The sequence below is a fragment of the Nuphar pumila genome, chromosome 13 (genome assembly GCF_984573655.1).
Source record: "Nuphar pumila chromosome 13, dmNupPumi1.hap1.1, whole genome shotgun sequence".
In the NCBI taxonomy this organism is placed as follows: domain Eukaryota; kingdom Viridiplantae; phylum Streptophyta; class Magnoliopsida; order Nymphaeales; family Nymphaeaceae; genus Nuphar; species Nuphar pumila.
Window position 1 is genome coordinate 28,626,358 of NC_143261.1, and position 21,624 is coordinate 28,647,981.

At 34.1% G+C, this 21,624-nt stretch overlaps 1 pseudogene; it reads left to right on the forward strand.

Moving 5' to 3' along the window:
• LOC149818208 (sugar transport protein MST6-like) overlaps nucleotides 1–20,580 on the forward strand; it is a 29,587-nt pseudogene extending 9,007 nt beyond the window's left edge.
• Nucleotides 20,581–21,624: the final 1,044 nt, after the last annotated feature.

Consider the following 21,624-nt stretch of genomic DNA (forward strand, 5'->3'; position numbering starts at 1 on the left):
AAGTTTATTCTTTTCATAATAAATGGGAAGGTCGGTCCGCTACATGTGCATCTGAAAGAGTTGATCAAGAGTTGCACAACTTCCTTCTTTATTTTTTTGGACTTACTTTATTTTTTGATTTGTTTGGTTCGATAATAAATTACCTGTGGCTGCAATTCTTGGAAGACTTAGATAAAATTGATAACTATGCATGGGGTGCTGCTATGCTTGCACACTTGTATAATCAACTTTATCGTGCGAGTAATGGTTCAAAAACCATCGCAGGGTTTTGGCCATTTGTCTAGGTAATTCTTTATTACATATTTTGTAGTTGTAGACTAAGATAGTTGAAGGTTATAATCTTACTAATATATATAATTTTGTAGGCCTGGTTATGGGAGCATATTGTCACCTTGGGTTCTCAGTGTGGCCCTGCGATTTATGGTTTTTCAAAGATCGGTCGGTGGGCTAAAATAAATGTAAAGCAAGATAATGCTAAGTTTATTTTAGATGGTCTACAATTAAATGACGTAAATGATTTAAAATCGTTTATAATCGTTTCAGCATTTATAATTCATTAGTATAAATCGCTGAAATGTTTATCATTCTTAAGTAATCATCACTGCAGGATTTTCACTTCGTTAGTACAAATCGTTCTAATGTTTAACATTCTTAAGTAGTGATCATTGCAGGATTTTGTATTCCTTAGTACAAATCGTTATTGCTTTAGCATTTAACTTTCATTAATGTAAATCATTAACATTCTTAAGTAATGATTGTTGCAGGATTTTGTATTCCTTAGTACAAATCGTTATCGCTTTAGCATTTAACTTTCATTAGTGTAAATCATTATAATCGTTAGCATTCTTAAGTAATGATCATTGCAGGATTTTGTATTCTTTAGTACAAATCATTATCGCATGTAAATCGTTGTAATCGTTAGCTTTCTTAAGTAATGATCGTTGCAGGATTATTTCTTTGTTAGTACAAAGCATTATCTTTTTAGCATTTAGAATTCGTTATTGTAAATCGTTGTAATATGTAGCATTCATTAGTGTAAATCATTTTAATATAAAGCTCTCATTAGTAATAGTCGTAATATATTTAACACTCATTATTATAAATTATTTTAATATTTAGCATTCATTAGCATGAATAATTATGTCTATACCTAAACCATAATCTCCAATGTACAGGTTGTGTGGAGACTGTATGGAGATGGGGAGGACAAGGACAAAGAGATTGTTGCTCAGGCTGCGAGACTTTCTGCCTGCGATATTCGACTGTTTAGCAATTACGAAGCCGAGTTGCAGCATAATAGTCGAGTTCTCCTATAAGCTGGCTTGGGACAGTCTACCCCAAAGCAGCTTGTAGAAGTGAGAAGGAAGATGAAAAGTGATGAGCCCAAGAACGTGAATTGGCACGATCGCTTTAGGGAACCATTGGATAGCTGAAACAAAGGAGGAGTTCATGCCATAGCGTATGATTATAAAGAACGACAATATGACCCCAACTATTTCAAAAAATATTAGAAACCCATGCGCCAAAATCTGGAGATTGAGAATAAGGAACGTGAAAATGTTGGAAACCCATGCGTCCCTTCTGTCCCCCATCATGTCGTCTCCCAGCATACAAAACACGTCCATCATGTCCCTCCGACTACAACAATGATTTCCTCAGTTGCAGTACACAATGAGGAGCAAACACAACTCACAAAAAAGAAGGTAGACTCCACCACAAGGTTTGAGATGATGGAGAGGGAAAATAAGGAGTTACGAAAGCAGGTGGGCAATTTGGGGAGACAAATGCGGTCATTGGTAGAGCTGATTACCAGTGGTTTTAATAAGATCGTGGGAACCAAGAGGCCACCGAGGAAAGAGAGTTCACCAAGAAAAAGAAAGAGACAATTTGTATGTCAAAGTCCATCTGAGTCGTCAAGTGCTACTGAATAAACATTATATGATTTTTTTTATCCCGATATTTATTTGTTGTAATTCTATAATTTTTTTTTGTAAAGTGACATTCTATAAATGTATAATTCTTTTTTTAATAAGTGTAACACACAAGTGCCACTAAACAAATCCTTGTAATGTTTGGCCTTCATTAAAAAAAATTGAAGAAGCGTTTAACATTATGTACTGTGCAAATTATGAATTGCTTTTACGAGTTGTCTTCATATCGCGATTTATACAGACATTGATAAAAGGATAAAATGATTTGTATGTATAAAGACTACGTACTATTGCAATTTGCTATATCACGATCTGTACAACCATGCCACCAAAACCCATCAGATAATCGAACCAAATTTGTTGGAAAATCCTATTACGATTTGCCTTTACGAGCTTTGTCTAAGCGAACGATACGTTCCATCGTGATTTACACAAATTGACACAATGTTTAGACTTAGTAAAGAAAAAATTGACATTGTCATTGTGTAAATCGCTCTGGGACAATATCTGGTATAACGATTCAGATACATTATACGTACAACGATTTGTCTTATTGCAATTTACATTGACTAATAAAAGGCGAATAAATACAAATCTACTTAGATGATACATTACAACCACATTCATTTATAAAATATATGAGTATTTAGTTACAATACATGACCATCATCATCAAAGACAATATATATCATTATCCCCATGTCCAAATAGTTATGTGCTTCGAGTGCAATTCAGATGTGCATGAAATCCATCTTGCTTTCAGGCATAACTGAAGTATATCGAAGGTATGGATTGCAATAGGTAGAGAAGATGCAGCCCGCACGACTAGCACCTTCAGTTTACTGAGTGGTCTTCGCTAGTTACAATACATCATGAAAAGCCATTTATGGGAGGACGTTTCCGTCAAATGCATATCTATCTTTTAGAGACTCCCATTTTTACATAAGAGATCATAAAAACAACCATATCGTTCATCATCGAGTTCATTTCCTGCTGCAAAATGATTCTATATGCAGCTGAGGGTACATCCTCTCCAAGAAAATGAACTCAAAATGATTGTATGTGCAGCTGAGGATACTCCCACTGCACTGCACCATTTTGTCATGAAGTATATCAAAGACTAGACATATTTTTTTTCAATTGTGAAGTATGGTTTGCGAACAATAGAGGGACCACAATAGGAATATATCAAATAGATGAACATCAGCATCACCCCCTGTCTATCATGCTGAATATTTGTGCTTGCTCTGATATGACGACAACAATTAAAAATTATTATGTTTGTTATATTCTGTGTAAGCTTCGATATACTTCACGAAAAATATGCCACAGTCGTATGTGTCATGAATATATCGATGTATACACAGAAGATAACAACCATAATCATCATCGAAGATTATACAGATCTTTCCTTATGGCAAGAAACAACTACGTTATCAACATCAAACCCCATCTATCAAGCACAGGTAGAAGGAACATAGAAGAACAAAGAAGAAATAAAAATACAAGGAAGAATAAGAAGAAGGAGAAAAAGAAGATGAAGGCGGAGGAGAAAAAAAAAGAAACTGCGCTGCAGCAGAAAAGAGGAAGAGATGTTAAATAGATTAGGGTTTTAGACGTGGATAACAGGTTGGATCAGGTCAAGTAGGGTTTTAAATAGAATAAGATTTTACACGGATCTATATTAGGGTTTTACATAGAATAGGGTTTTACCCACGTGTACATAAATCGACTCGACGTTTAGACTTAGTAAAGTATTTAAGTAACTTTTACACTATCGCAATTTAAGACTTGATATAAATATTTAAGTAAAAGTTGCAAATCGCTAACACTGTTTTATAGGTGTTCTATCACGATCTGTATAACAACGAACATAAAGCGAAAATGATTTAAACTATCGCAATTTGCGTTTACGAGCTTTGTCCATGTGAACGATGTCCTATCACGATTTTCACAATGCTATACTAATAAGAACCCGTTATTATAAATCATCAACTCACGTTTAACACTCATAAATAAAAATCACGATTTACACAATAATGCTATATTAGTAAGAATCAGGAATATGGTTTGTTGTCCTATCACGATTTATTTTTACGAGCATTTTCTATGTGAACGATATGTCGTATCACGATTTACACAATGACTGATTCATAAATAAATCGACACGATGTTTAGATTTAGTAAACTATAAATCAAAGAAAACATACATCATCATATGCCCAATCGCAATTAGGGTTTAGGATTTTAGGGGTTTAGGCTTTATGGTTTAAGATTCAGGGTTTAGGGTTTGCGGTTTAGGGTTTTAGGGGTTTAGGGTTTAGGGTTTAGGGTTTAGGGTTTAGGTTTTAGGTTTAGGTTATAGGATTTAGGTTTAGGGTTTAGTGGTTTAGGGTTTAGATTTTAGGGTTTTAGGGGTTTAGGGTTTAGAGGTTTAGGGTTTTATGTTTTAGGGATTGGGGTTTAGGGTTTAGGGTTTAGGGTTTAGGGATTAGGGTTTAGGGTTTAGGGTTTAGGGTTTTAGGGTTTAGGTTGGTTTATGGTTTATGGGTTTAGGGTTTAGGCTTTAGGGTTTATGAAGTTATCACGACAATGATATGTCTTTGTTTGTCTTTGTGAACAATATCAATATATAATATCACGATTGACGAGCTTTGTGTTTTAGGTTTTTAGATTTTTGGCTTTAGGGTTGAAAAGATTTTTCTATGTGAACGATATATCCAATCACGCTTTACACAATAACCGATTAATAAAAGGCAGAAAACTAAAACAATAAAAAAATCAAGACGATGTTTAGAATAGATAAAGTAAAAATCGAGGCTACTTCTTAAATACAAATCAATTTACAACTTGATACCGATTTAAGTTACAGTTGCAAATCGATTTCATTGCAACGATTTGTCCTATCATGAGTTGCTTTGACCAGCTTTGTCTATGTTGACAATTTTCCTATCGCAATTTACACAATGACTACTAAAAGACAAAAAAGAGAATGAAAAAATAAATCGACATGATGTTTATTGGTAATGTGAACGATTTGTCCTATCATGATTTATTGTTACGAGCTTTGTCAATGTGAACAATATGTCAAGAAAAATAATAAATAAATCGACACAATGTTTACACTTAGTAAACTATAAATCAAGACTTAGTTGCAAATCAATTTACAATACTTGCTATCGCAATTTGCTTGATACGTCCTATCACGTTGACTATTTTTGTAAAAGGCAGATGAAATGACGTTTTTTAATTTAATTAATGCACAATACAATTTACTTGCTCGCACTTTTTAAAAATTGGTGGTATTTTTTGAAAACTAGCGGTATGTGAAACAATGTTTCCTTTATATATGAATGGCACATCACACAAGTTCAGGACGGTGTTGCATCGCTTTGCTTCATGAACAAGGAATAGACGAACCGACATTTCTTTTATAAATGATTTATTTGTGAATCAAACATATAACTTGCTTCATCGCAAATGAGGTATCAATGTCATGGAAGGAGACGAGGAAGGAGAAGACGACAACTACACGACCAACGATGGCAAATCAGACATATATTTTCTAAACCTCGTGATGAGTTTCTTTAAAATTTGTTTCTTTTATGGCGTATATTCGATTTATATTGTGTACTGTAGAAAGGAATTTCAATATCGTTTCTTGAATATTCTGCTAATGTCAGTGGAACATCCACAAAAAGTGGTGCCTGAAAACTCAGCAAAGAGCTCCAAGATAACACCAAATGGCTGCAAAATGAATTTGTAGAAGGAAACACTATCAGTAATTTTATACCTATGAAACCACTATCAGTTATATATTACGTATGCCATGGGTATGTATGTTAACACAAGCATATTTGTTGCAAACAGACTATATCCGATTTTGTCATGTATATTCAAAACAATGCAACAACCAATACTAGACGCATCGTCACCCCTTATTTCATGGTATATCAGTTCTCTTATATGTTTATTTTCTTTTTTGATTTACTCTTGTTGCTTCATGTTTTAACCTTACTATTATCACTGTTTCGTTCAACAAAGTTTCGTCTGCCGATTGTCATACTCTATTGGATTTCAAGATAGACTATCATACTGGGGTAACGATGATCACTGCAGAGACTTTTGGTCAAGTGAAAAGGTAAGTGAAAAAACCTCTTGTCCGAGGTTTAGGCATAACAGTCCTAACACGATTTATACTATAAATTTGTAAGATATTGTATCAATTTGCAGATATTGATTCCTACACTCTGGCAAACTGCTCAGCATTGGGTCTTATACACGATGAATTTACAGAAAAAATGAATATGGTGCTATAACTCATTGGACTTTCACCCTGGTGTACATCGTGATATTTTGCATTTGGTAAGTTTTCATCTATAAGGGTATCGTATCATGTACGGTGGCCAAAAATTTACTTACTTCTGCATTAACCATAGGTGGTATTCGTCAAAGATGTTTTGGATGTCAACATTGGCGAGTGGAGATTTCGCTCAGTACACAATGCTCCTTTACAAAATAACGACATCGATTGTGGCGTATTTGTAATGAAGTATATTGAAGCAATATACAATGGATGAGAACCTGATTTCTACGTTGTATGCTCTACACTTAAACATGTTTTATTATCCTCTATGATTGAGGACTCAATTTACATATTGGTGTCACATTACCTTTTTGTTGCAGGATGATATACCTGGATTCCACATAGAACTATGCAAAAAATTGATGGAGTTTCTAATTGCAGAAGAGAAAAAAACTCAGTCGGCAAGAATACCTAGAAGGCAATGAACAACGCGACCCTTCAAGAGTAATATGATGTATATCGACTTCTGACAGATTTTGTAGACTGTACAATCAAATTTTGTATACAAATTTTGTAAGACTGTGTATACAAATTATGTAAATCTCTCTGGGTTTAAATAAATAAAATTTCAATTTTACAAAACACGCTAATAAGTTGGACTTTGCAGCAAAGGCAAATCGTTGTTATGTTAGCCCTTCATAAATGAAAATCGTAAAAGCGATTAGCGTTGTGTATAATGGAAAATGATTATAACGATTTATACATGTGAAAGATTTCACACGCGATTGGGTCATGCAAAGAAGCATAACAACTAACTTTATGTTAAGACTTAAACATAATTCACACACAATTCATGTGTTCCATAACTTTATGGTAATAAAAATTGAACAAGCATTTATATACAGTTGGAACGATTTGCATAAACATTGATAAATGACTGAAACGATTTGCACAAACCGTGCACTTTTATTGTGATTTGTACTCATGCACAATGTGATTTTCATCCAGTTGTGGCTGACATGGACGTTATTGTGTAAATCGTTATACCATCATGATTTACACAATAACGTATAAAGGTTACATGCTAACGTGATTTTCTTTTACGGGCTATGTCTATGTTAACGATATTTTCTATTCGCTTTTACGGGCGATTGGGGTTGAGGGTTTAGGTTTTAGGTTTTAGGTTTAAGGATTTTGGGTTTTACTTCAACAATTTCGTTCACAAAGACAAACAAAGACATATCGTTCTTGCCGTAACTTTGTAACTACAAATCCACATGATTTACAACCACATTCTTATACAAAAAAAAATTAGTATTTAGTTACAATACATCATGACCAATGATTTGGCTTTGATACAATACATGACCACCATCTTCATCAAAGAAAACAGATAGCATCACCAATATAAAACCCATGTCCAAAATAATGACATGCTTCTAATGCAATCCAGGTGCCAGAATGTGGAAATCTATTTATGAGAGGATATTTCTTGTCAAATACATATCTATCTTTTAGAGACTCCTATTTTTACAGAAGAGAGCACAAAAACATCCATATCGTTCATCGTCGAGTTCATTTTCTGCTGTAAAACAATTCTATGTGCAGCTAAGAATACATCATCTCCAAGAAAACAAGCTCATTAGTAATGGCAGCACACTACACCATTTTTCTCGGACTGAGGTTGATTCTTAGAGACTCTAGCATTGGTGCACTCTTGACAATATGCTTCATAACTTAAGCTCAGACACTGTCCCCTTGAAGGAGCCGAGGGGCTACATGATAAGTCATTTTTACGTATTTGTCATGAAGTATATCGAAGATTAGGCAGATATATTTTTAACTGTGAAGTATGGTTTGCGAACAATGGAGGGTCCGACAGTAGGAATGGATCAAATAGATGGATATTAGCATTACCTCCTTGTCTATCATGCAGATAACCACCATAATCATCATCGAAGATTATACAAATCTTTTCTCATGGCATGAAACAACTACGTTATCAACATCAAACCCCATCTATCAAGCACAGGTAGAAGGAACACAGAAGAATAAAGAAAAAAGAAAAATATAAAGAAGAAGAAGAAGGACAAGAAGAAGAAGAAGAAGACAAAGGCGGAGGAGAAAAAAGAAGAAGAAGAAGCTGCGTTGCCGCAGAAAAGAGGAAGACATGTTAAATAGATTAGGGTTTTAGACCTAAACAATGGGTTGGGTCAGGTAGGGTAGGGCTTTATATAGATCTATATTAGGGTTTTACATTTTGCATGGTTTTACGCAAGTATACACAAATTGATATCGATTTGTATTTATAAAGTTACCTTAATTTATATCGTTGAATTATTCTTGATTTATAATTTACTAAGTCTATACATCGTGTGGCTTTGTTTATTGTTTTTCTTTTCAGCCATTTATTAATCAGTCATTGTGTAAATGATTTAATGGCCAAACCATTGGTCATGATGTATTGAAAATAGATACTAATATTTTTGGTAAATGAATGTGGTTGTAAATAACATCAATTTGTATTTAAGAAGCTATAACAACAACGATATATCTTTGTTTGTCTTTGTGAACAATATCGATATATAATATTGTGATTTACTCATCAATTTGCAACTGTTACTAAAATATTATTTTGTATAAAACGTAAATCATTTTTATGCTGTAAATCACTTTGAATTTACCTTGATTTTTTTGTTGAATTTCACATCGATTTGTATTATGGGTTTAGGTGAGGCAGTGATTGGATTGAGTTGTACAATGATGTGTATATTTGAAGGCTAGAAGAGACAATGATTTGTTTATGCATTTTTATCGTGATTTGTACTCATGCACATTTCAATTTTCATCCAATTGTGGCTGACATAAATGTCATTGTGTAGATCACGATAAGACACTACATGGTATAACATTTTACAAATCAATACTAGAAAACACATAATATCTTACAAACTGATATACATATCGCATAATATATTACAAATTAATACGGCAATTTAGCTTAATAGCTTACAAATAGACACTATAAAACACATAATATCTTACAAATCGATATACATATGGCTAGATGAGAGAACAATTTATACATGTGAATGATACATATTACAACAATTTATATATATGAAAGATACATTATTAAACAGAATTCACACGCGATTCCTATTTTTTCATGAGCAGTGATCCACAAAAATATTAACAATTCTATTAACGATTCATGAAAATGGCTTCATCCAAAAACTCTTTCTTAATAAAACCATCCAGTGTATAAGCATATTCACCTCCTATTTTGTTAAACTCATAACAAATCCCACAAAAAAATTGGGTCATACAAAGAGGCATAACAACTAACTTTATAGTAAGACTTAAATAAAATTCACATGCGATTCCTGTGCTCCATAGCTCGCTTTCGAATTGATTTGAGCCTGTTATGAAACAGAACAATATAAGACACTACATTAAGTTTCACAAGAAATGCAAACATTCTCCCAACATTGATTACATACCAAAAGACTTGTAAAATTGAAGCTATCATTCCGAAAAAACTGGTCGGGAGGATTAAAGGTTCTAACGTTGTAGTGCATGTCTGTAAGGTATTGCTGCAGGTTGAAAATTACACAAGTTAGATATTGATAAGCTGCACGTAATGCAATTTACATGGAAAGCAATATAATGTATTACATACCTGTTCATGCGAAGGGTTTGGTTGTTTTTGCTTAGAGGTTGGTTGTTTCTTACACCTTTTCTTGCCAACCAATTCTAGTGCACTTTTTTATCTTCAACGACTGCGATCAAAGGCAAGTTTCCTTTTGATACCCTTCGTTAGGTGAATTTTTCTTTTATAATCTATAACATTGACTTCTGACTTGTTGAAGATGATGTTTATGCTTTGGAGCAATTTCTCATGAGTGTCAAGGGAAGCATGATTTTTACCTTTACTGTTCACTCCCATTTTCTTGGACTGGTTTTCATGAGCTACAATGGACTGATGGTTAACTGCACATTTTCAAGTAACTCCCTTGACACTTTTCTCATGCATACATAGGCTTCTTCACTTTTCGATGCTAAATCTGCAACATGCATAAGTGACCTACATAGTTGCTAACGGGAGGCTATGTGACACTTCTCATCAACATCAGATTGATTGACATTGTCTGTATCTAGCAGTTCAATCTTCGCCAGTCTCGTCCATCTTTGCATTAAATATGACAAAGGTATTTCTTGTATCTTCTCTTGATTAAGTGCCTGTAAACACCCCAAATTTTCACCCTCATCCAATGTTTACCTTTCATATATCATTGCAATATCATTGCATGCATTTGACATGTCATTTCATTGCATTGCATAGCATTGCATGTCATTGCATCTAATTATCGAGATCCAGGACTCTTGTTTTCAAAATATTAAATCTAGATTCGAGTTTTAAAACTTTTCTTTCAAAATCAACTTCAAAACCTGGGTTTTAAATCAACATTTTTGCCATTTGCCAACCCCCAGAATCTTATATTTCGAAATGTTTTCCCCAGAAAACAATCTGGATTCATTTTAAACTCAATTTCAATTGATTTCAATTCTCAGATGAGTCCAATTTAGGTGGTGTCGCTTCTGGATCCCTTTATTTATAAAAAATCTCAACAACTTTAGAGTCCTAGTCGGATCAGGACTCTGTATTTTCATCTATTTGAATCTTTTTAAAACCCATTCTGATTTTAAACCAGCTGTGGTCATATCCTTACTCATTCTTGTCATTTTTGGCCAAAATTTCAGAACCCCAGTTCAATCAGGACTCTTTTTCCAGAATCCTAGTTGAATCAGGACTCTTTTTCCAGAGTCCTAGTTAGATCAGAACTCTATTTTTTACTACCCTTTTACTTGTTTTTGAGAAAACCTATCAAAATCCTTTGTTTTTTTGTCAAAATTCTAGAGTCTCAGTCGAATTAGGACTTTTCTCAGAGTCCTAATTGAATCAGGACTCTTTCTCAGAGTCCTGATTGAATCAGGACTCTATCCCGATTTCATCTATTATTCTTAATTCTCACTTGTTTTTAAAATCTTTTCATCTGATTTTCAAAATCTTCTATTTTAGCCAAAACTTTAGAGTTTTAGTCGGATTAGGACTCTTCCTCAGAGTTGCAATCGGATCAGGACTCTATCTTTCATCATTATTTTTACCTGTTTTTAATCAATTCTTTCAAAATCTTTCAAAGAGAAGTAAAAAACTCAGAGTTTTAGTTGAACCAAGACTCTGTTTGAAGAGTTCTAGTTGGATCAGGACTCTCACCCTGATTTCATATTTGAAAGAATCTTTCAAAAATCTTTTTATTTATCCTTTCAGGAACCAAAATTGTTATACCTTTATAATGGAATTTCAAAATTCTGAGGTTTTATCCCACATTCTTGATCGAATCAGGAATCTATCCAAAGTTTGTTTTCTCACTTCATTTTCACTGGTTTTCAAAAGCTTTGTTTAAATCTTACCATTTACTTCTTAGAAAACCAAAATTTTTCAGAGTTCTAATCGAATTAGGACTCCTCTTCAGAGTTCTAATTAGATCAGGACTCTGAACCAAACTTCAATTCTATCTTGTTTTCACTTGTTTTTCAAAATTCTCTCATTTGTTTTCTCAAAAAATCCAAAATTCTGAGAGTCCTAATTCAATTAGGACTCTGTCTCCAGAGTCCCAGTTGGATTAGGACTCTGTTTTATTTCAATATTTGTTATTGTTTTCACTATTTTCACAAGTTCTTTCATCTGTTTTTTAGAAAATACCAAAAAATCTAGAGTTTCAGTCCGATCAGGACTTTGTCCTAGAGTCCTAATCCAGTCAGGAGTCTATTTTTACTTCCATTTTTACTCTTTTCCATTTGTTTTTCAAAAATTAGGTCATTTTGTAGAGTCCCAGTTGATTCAAAACTCTATTTTAGAGTTTCGGTTGAGTTAGAACTCTAACTCCGACTGCATTTTCTGCCTTATTTTACCATTTTTGATAAAATCTTTCAAAAAAAAACTCTTTCATTTGGCTTTTAAAATCTAAAATCTCAGAGTCTTAATTGGTTCAGGACTCTGGTCCAGAGTTCCAGTTTGCTTAGAACTCTATTTTCAAAACTTTGAATTTCAACTGTTAATTTTAACCCTTTTTAAAGCCATTTTTAATATTTATTTCAAAATTTTCAAAACTTCGATGCCCCCCCCTCAGTTGGTGCCATATCCAGAGGAATTCTGACTCAGTCAAGACTCTGTACCATTTCAAAACTTTCAATCTTAAAGTCTACTTTTGAATCTCTTTTGAAAAACCTCTCATTTTCAAGTTTTAAAATCGTTTTTGAAAATTCAAGTGGGGCCCACTCGGGGTGGCGCCACATTTGAAGAATTCAAGGTTAGACTAGAGTTAGTCAATGTCCTAGTTAGGTTAGGGGTTTAGAGGAGTCAAAATCAATTTCGAAAATCCATTTTATTTAAGTTTTAAACCATTGGTTTTTAAAGGTTTTAAATTCAAGTTTTAAAAACCAAATGTGGGTCCACACTAGGTGGCACCACATTTAGACTTTCTAGGGTTTAATTAGGTGTTAATTAGGGATTAATTAGAGTTCATTTAGGTTAAAACCCTCTAGGAAAATTGCTGGTCCTTAGTGGATTTATTAGAAAGAGTCCTGAAAAAAAGAAAAACCTCTTAATTAACCCTAATTAAGTGACTTTTTGAAAACCTATAAAAGGGGGACTTCAAGAGGTCAAAAGGGGCTGTTTTTCTCTCAAATTTTTGTGGTCTCCCTCCTATTTCCAGCACCTCTTCTTCCTCCATTGAAGATGCAACCCCAATGTGAGTTTTTTTAACATTATTTTATTATTTTTTATTAGTTTTTTTTATGATTTTTCAATAGATTTCACCATGGAAACTCTTGTGTTCATGGATTTAACCATGGATTTCATCCAAGAACCCCAAAATCGACACAAGAAGATGATCTAACTCAGTTTGAGGGCGATTTCAAGGATTCTAATCCATTAGAATCGATGTGAAGTATGTTTTTCATGTTCTTAACCAAAAAACATGAGATTTATCCGATGAAATGGATTAAATCCATGATTTCAAAGGTGAAAGCAATTCCAGCCATGGATCCCTATTTTATTTTTATTTTTTTAGCATATTACTGTTTATTTCATGTATTACAGCATCAAAATAGGATTCATTTTACTGTTTATATATATTTTTTATTGTTTTCATTAAATAAATCATGTTTTATTAGGGTTTCTTAGATTTCTGTATGTTTTAATCTTAGATTCATAGAAATCATGTTAGTTCGTACTGAAATACTCATTATAAATTACTTATTTTTTTATATGTGATACATGAATATGTCAGTAAGGTTCTGTAAAAAATTTAGAGGTTTTGGGATTCGGTAACTCTATCAGAAAAATAAAAGATCGAACCGTGATTTTCAATCGTTAAAAATCGCTATTGAAATTCATAGGTAACTTACAGTTGCATTATTTCTTTCACCCGATATTCGATTTGAGATCCGTAAAATGCAGTGGCTTTGTGTTGATTTAAGATATTTACTGTAAAATTTTTAAAATTTTTTTGCCTCTATTTGGTATTTTTCCTCTGTCAGAAAGTCGGATCCATATTTTAAAAACTCGTTATAATTTATAAAAACCCTAATCCGACTTGTACTGATCATAGATCTCAAACCGTAGATCTGATTCATGATCTCTAAAAAGGGAAGTTCATTATTTTTTTGTCTAATATTCACTGCTGAAGTTTCAGAAAATTTTGATGATGAATGCTATTTATTTCTGTATTTTCAATCGAAAGTACTTGTTTTAATCAATTTTATATTCGTTATATTCAAGTCCAGATTGCCGGAATGATATCTCCCTCATCAAAGATGATTTTTATGATCTGTAAAAAAAAGATTCTTTGTTTTTTGTCTATTTTGTATCTGTAAAATTTCAAGAATTTACATAGTGTATTGACCCCTGATTCGGGTCTAACACTGAAACAAGTACATATCCGCGGGCAAAAATAGCAAATTTTAGGGTTTTGTGCAAATTCTGAATTAAAATTTGTGTCAAAATTGAATCTTTCTATTTCCAATCCAATTTTAAGGTTAAAAGGATTGAACACACCGATTTGTATGAATTTTGGATATCGTTTGGTGCTTGAATCAATCAAATTGCAAAACAGGGTACCAGTAGGATCCTGAAACACTGCTAAAAACACGATTTTCATGATATTTCTTGATTTTCGTGTATAAGTTCATGTTTTTAGGGTTTTTCATGTTTAGAATCATATTAGGATGCTTCATGATCAATTTTGTGTTCATTTTATTTTATTTAAACCCTAAACCCAATGTTTTTACCAAAACATTTTCTGAAAAACCCTGATTTCAAGGCCATAGTCTTGTTTTCAGGGGCATTTTGGTCATTTGAACTCAATTTCGAAATCCCTAACTTATATTTTCTCATTTTTAATCATGTCATATCATATTTGGTTTAATTTATCCTTATTTGAATTTCAAAAGTTGTATTTTACAAAATATCTTTCTGAAAACCCTGATTTCAAGGCCATAGTCTTGCTATCGGGGGTATGTTGGTCATTTTGACCCCAATTTCAAATTTTCAAATCTTATTTTCATTATTTATTCTATTTTATTTCATATTTTATTATATTTATCTCAGAGAATCATGGAAAAAGGGTTATATCTAGCAAAATCTAGTAATTTCCAGATATTACTGGATAAATCTAGAAAAGCCGATATTTCTTCACTAACAAGTTTGCTAGTTTTGCAGAGATATTGAAGACTTTATTTTCAGTTATTTAAATTCAATTAGTGATGTAAATTATGGTTAAATTTGGAATACGAATTTCAATTCCTGCATAGAATAGGATGCATTGCATATACTTTGATTCTGCAAATTTTAATATCTGATGAATGCATTATTCATGCACATATTACAAATTCACCATGGTCTACACAAATGGCACGTGCACTAGCTCTTAAGGAGTTGACAAACTCGGTGGAATTCGTATTTATGGCCATAGTCAGAATACTAATGAAACCCAGATTTGTGATCTTCGTATTAGCCATATTCAACCTACACTATTAGGCTAACTTCAAAATGCACTGCATTTCTCAAAAATACAAAATAATTTTCTCAATTTCTCAAAATCAAGTCTTTCAAATCCATATTCATTCATTTCATTGAGTTGCAAATTTTAATTCCAATTCAGAGAAATCAATTTTCTCAAAATTTCTAAGTCTTACTCAGAAATTGATTTTCTCAAAATTTTGAGCTTTCAAATGGTATTTCAAGTATTTATCAAGTTCAAATCATGATTTTCTAAGTTATATATTCAATTTCAAAGTTTAAATTCAGAAAAATCAAGTTTTTCCAAAGTTATTTGAAATTCCTTAGAAATCGATTTTCACAAAACCTCTAGATTCTTCAGAAATCGATTTTCATTTTCCTCAGAAATACTTTCACCATGATTCACGATTTTCCAAGTGACATTTTTTCCAAGTATTTCAGTTATTCTAAGCAAACATCATGTTTTCAAATCTGCATTTTCAGAAAATCATAGCACATGCCTGATTCTTTGTGCATTTAGGAAATAGAACACGATTTAGATAAGTTAGCACCAGATTGATCCTTGGTTCAATTACCCCTGGTAAAGGCGTCAGGAACGGTTGAACCTCGTACCGACAGGCGAGTCCCATTCTTCGGAATTATTCCGCATTTTAAAACGGAGGCGAGTTATTTTCAAAAACTTTTTTAAAGGTCAGTTTGACTTGCAAAAGTAAAATTTTGTGATGATAACAGTGCCTTTAATGCATGACGACATAAAATACCTTTGAATTCATACATTTTACACGTACATTCAACTGTTCCGTTGTCAACATTGTACGTGACACGTGCTTCTTGCCTTTTTTGATGCTTTTCGCCCTCCCATACAATATGGTATTTATGCATATTCTTGGTTTGAATGTGTCCTTCTATATTGCAATTCATGACCTGTATAACCTCCTTCTTAGTTTATTCAAATATAGTTAGTGTATACAAATCTGCAAATCGCATTAATATTTTCTTGCCTAAAGTTACAGGGCGGGTGTTGAAGCATTTCACATCTTGTTCAAGCTCATTCTGTCTAAGACCGTCTACAAATAATACATATTGTTTCATAAAGCGAAACATTGTTAAACATGAATACAAAGTATTCTTCAGTGTGACATGCATAGATTCAGCTCTTTATGTGCTTATCATACCTGCACAAAAGTATTATCTTCCATATGCCAATGCCTACTTCTCTTTTTCTGCATATAAATTTTGTAACCACACATAATCTTCAATGTCGTACATATGAATCATTTTCTCTCAATCAGACATAAATCTGACCTCATCTACGCTCTTAAGTACACCTTGTAAACTTTTTGTCAAACCCTGTCTTCTGATTAAATATGTGTCCTATGTTCTTTGCTGCATTTTGAAAGATATGACACAAACATAGGCGATGATGTGCATTTGGCCATATATGAGACACTGCAGCCGCAATTGCGTGATCACCATCTGTAAGTATAGCTTCAGGTTGCTTCCCATTCATTGCATGTGTAAATACTCTAAACAACCACTCAAAGCTTTCCTTTTTCTGGTCATACAAAAAAGCGTCGCCTAATATACAACTCTGTGAGTGATGGTTCACTCTAACAAATTGCGCAAATGGCCACTGTTCCATATTAATCTTCACTGTCGTATAAAAAATAAGCACATCATTGAAGCATTCATAATCTACTCTTGATTTTGAATCTGCCCAAAACATATTCATAACATATCCATCTTCATCCAGTTAAATTGCGCTAAAGAAACCAGGGTCAATGCTTAATTTCTTCTGTAAGTAATCATCCAAAGAACATATTTTTCCATTCTTCATGTTATCTGTCCTCTTCCTTCTTAATTGGTTTCTTAGATCCATAGATAAGAATGACACATTCTCGCGACCATCATCTATGTGCACACACAAATTGTATGTCTTTCTTGGTGCAATGCTGACACTATCATCTATTTCAGTAATTGTAGCATGTGCTTTAGTTACTTTATGATGTGATCTTAACATAAGAGTCATAAATAAAGCTGCTAAATCATAGTTATGATCACTGATTAAAGTACGAACTACATATTTCCCATTTGGAAGTCTTCTTAACACCATTCTCGCTGGACATTCGCATCTTCAATCTGGCTTGCTCCTTGTTAGATTTCCACTTGACTTCTTCCAACCTTCCTTAGAACAAACATATGTCTTTCTCACCATGACACCCTGTGCATTTTTTGACCAAGAATACCTTCTAACACTGAAGCCAAGTTTTAAGGCATAATCATTATAAAATTTGTATGCAGCTTCCTCATTATTAAACTACATTCCTTCTACGGAAACAGAGTCAAGTGTACTATCATGTACATTCTCAATGCTTGCACCTTTATCAAGTGTACTGTCATGATCGTCTACCTCATTATCGAATTGCATTTCTTCTGCTGGAACATTCAAGTCAATAGTGAATCCAATGCCTGCACCCTTATTATCATGTGCATCATTAGTTCACTTCTTCAAGAGCATCATTAGTACAAATGTTCACTTCTCCATAATTTTCCAATGATTAAGACAAATCATCTTCATTGCAACCAAGTGATAAGCTCACCACTGTCATAAGCAAGATATCATTTTGTGTTAGCCAGCGCATACGTTTACTATAATTTATTCAAGATGTATATAACAACGGATAACAATAAGGTTAAGCAAGTCAAAGAAACGATTCTACGAATTACAATATAAAAGTAACAATGAATTGTAATTTGCTTATACTATGCATCGAGTTGTTACTTACCATGCCAATAAAAGACACAATTTGTCATATATGTGTGTTGACGATAGCGATCCACGTGACAATGATTTAATTATATCTATGATGCTGTGAAGCGATTTCAATAGAAATTGCTAAATGAGCAGCGATTTGAATACGAAAATCACCATCGCAAGCACACAACAATCTATTTCTGCACGCACACGTTTTAAAATTCTTTTTACAAATATCTTACAAATCGATACTAGAAAACACATAATATCTTACAAATCGATACAACAATTCAGCATAATAGCTTACAAATCGACACTACAAAACACATAATATCTTACAAATCAATATACATATCGCAAATTATATTATAAATTGATACAGAAATTCAACATAATAGCTTATAAATCGACACTACAAAACACATAATATCTTACAAATCGATACACATATCATAAATTATATTATAAATCGATACGAAAATTCAGCATAATAGCTTACAAATTGACACTACAAAACACATAATATCTTACAAATTGATATACATATCACAAAATATATTACAAATCGATACGAAAATTCAGCATAATAGCTTACAAATCAATATTAACAAACAAAACAATATCTCACAAATCGGTAGTATGTAACTACAACTGCGATTTGTGATACATTGCATATATTAAGTGAATGGATGATAGCGGATGGGGTAGAGGCCCTTCCTCGCATCTATAAACAATCATTCTTGTCAACAGGTCCCAGCGTCTTACAAATATCTTTAATTTTACAACCGTCAAAAGGACAAGATCCACCTGTAATAACAAAACAATGCCTTAATGACACTCACGATGACATACATTCTTCAACAATAACATAATGACATGGAAATGTACTCACGATGCCTTAATGGTACTTGTTGGAATGTTTGTGCATTTGCTTTCTTCCATACTGCCTAACAACAACGAAAAAGAAGAGAAGACTGTAAAAAGAGATGGCCGACAAATGCCTCTATGACGCCCACCAATAATCGAACTATCGATCGATTTATAGTTATCTCCACGAGGTAGGAACGAGCCCGAGAATGTTTTGTAACACAAGGCAGGAACAAGAAGGTGGCAATGTGTTGTTACACAAGTTAAAAACCAAGGTAGAAACCTAGACTCGAGACGACAACAAAGGGTGCTTCGATGGTAGCAGACGACGGTAAAGGGTGCATCGTCAAAGGGAGCACCTTTTATAACAGATAGTGCAAACCGAATGTTTGGACTTTGAAGAGTTAACATCATCCTCGACTTTCTGGATGGAGGACATTTTTGTTCTTTTCTCGAACCATTGTTTCCCTTTTATGGATGAAGGACATTTTGTCCTTTTCTCGAACCATCGTTTCATGGCAAGAATAGTAGGAAAGGGTACTTAAGTCATTACAACCACACCAGACTTTGATGCTAAGTGATGCCGACACACACGGGGATACGGGCCCCACATACTTATATATGTGGTGCTCATTCAGACTCCCAAACACGCACTGTAGCAAACAATGCATCTTCGGGGGAGAACACGCAACACCCTTCCATAAACAACCAAAACTTGGGCTGTTTGGACTTGGGAGCGCCTGCTCAGACTCGGCTTGTGAGTTCGTCATGAGTGAAGCCAAGCTTAATGAGCAAATACCATATGACTCATTTTCTAAAAAAGTTTTTTTTAGTATTTTTTAAAGCTTGACAATAATATATATACATATACATACATATATATATATATATATATATATATATATATATATATATATATAAAACATATATAATATGCATATTATGTATATAATATAATGAAGACAACGTAAAATGAACCTATACAAGTCTAGCTTGCCATGTTCCTGCTCATCTCACTTGGGCTAAATAAGTTCAATTGTAGCTCAGCTCATTGAGCTCAATTCTGGTGCAGAGTCGAGCCAAACGACAACTGCTTGGCTTGTTTCCCATCCCTATTTACAATAGATATGAGACCAACCCACTGCCAACTTGGTATATCTTGTGGTTGATGCAGGTCCTTATAGGCATCGTCCTAGGCAAGACCTTTGGGCTGTCTGGCACATGACACATAACCAAGGGAACCACCAACTTCGTCCTCTTTTTGATCTGCACGTACATCGTTGTGTTCGCTTGGTCATGGGGCCCACTCAGATGGTTGGTTCCCAGTGAGATCTTTCCATTGGAGGTTCGATCCACTGGGCAGGGCATCAAAACATCGATTAACCCCCTCTGCACCTTCATCATTGCCCAAGTCTTCCTGGCCATGCTCTGCCACTTGAAGTTTGGGCTCTTCTTCTTTGCTGGGTGGGTGCTCATCATGACCATCTTCATCTTCTTCTTCTTGCTAGAGACCAAGAACGTGCCTATTGAAGAGATAGTGTTGGTGTGGAGGGAACACTGGTTTTGGGGGAAGGTCCTCCTTGCAGAGGAGGATAGAGGCAATGTCCAACTAGCAAATGCCAAAGCGAATGCATGAATGACAAGGCATGGTGCAAAATAGGAAGATGATAATGCCAATGATGATGATTTGGTGGTGCTGATCAAGAATTCATCTTTTTATGAGCGGTTTCTTCATGGATAGATCCAACACATATAGATTTGGGTTATGGGGATAACTTGTTGGATATTGCAATAAGAACACAAGGTGGGGATCTTTGGAGAAGACAAAGCAGTTAAGACTAGTTGATGGACGAGTATGTTGGATAGCGTGGCTTTCTTATTTGTTGTATCTCATTTTTGTTGTATTTTCTTTTTCTTCAAAGCGTTGTTTATTTGTATTTAGAGATGGAAAAGAAAATTCTAAAGACCATTATATTCATAAATGATCAGAATACTTATGTAACGTATCCTCGTTGAGCTAAAACATGTGACCTATACATAAAGTTTGCATTGCAGTTTCAATGTAAGTTGAATGCCCACTTTGTTGTTGCTTATACTGATGCAGGTTATATGTCCCCCCCAAAAAAACACAGGTGCGTGTTCTCGGGTCTTAATGAGCGCTATGTAAGCATATGGGGCTCATTTCCCCATGTGTGTCGGCATCACTTAGCATCAGAGTTCGGTGCATTTACAAAGACTTAAGTTCCCTTTCCTACCATTAGCGCCATAAAATGATTTTTTAAGTAAAGGACAAAAATGTCCTCCCACCAGAAAGTGTTAAAATCATCATCGTTTTTGCCCTAAGGAGTAAAATCCTCTGCTTTAATAGAAGCTCCTTACAATATGTCACACTAAACATTCTGGATCACCCTTTGACGATGCACCATCTGCTGTAACAGGAGTTCCCTTTGACAACGCAGCCTTTGACATCGTCTGCTGCCGCGAGAGCACCCTTTGCCATCATCTGCTGCCATTGAAGCACCCCTTTGCCATAGTCTACTACTGCCAGAGCACCCCTTTTTGTCGTCTACTGCCATCAGAGCGTAGTTGGAGCACCGTTGCCACCATCGGCTGCATCTACCTTCTAGGTGTTTCTCCTCCACTGTCGGATTAGCAAAACTTGTATCCTTTCAGTGAGTTT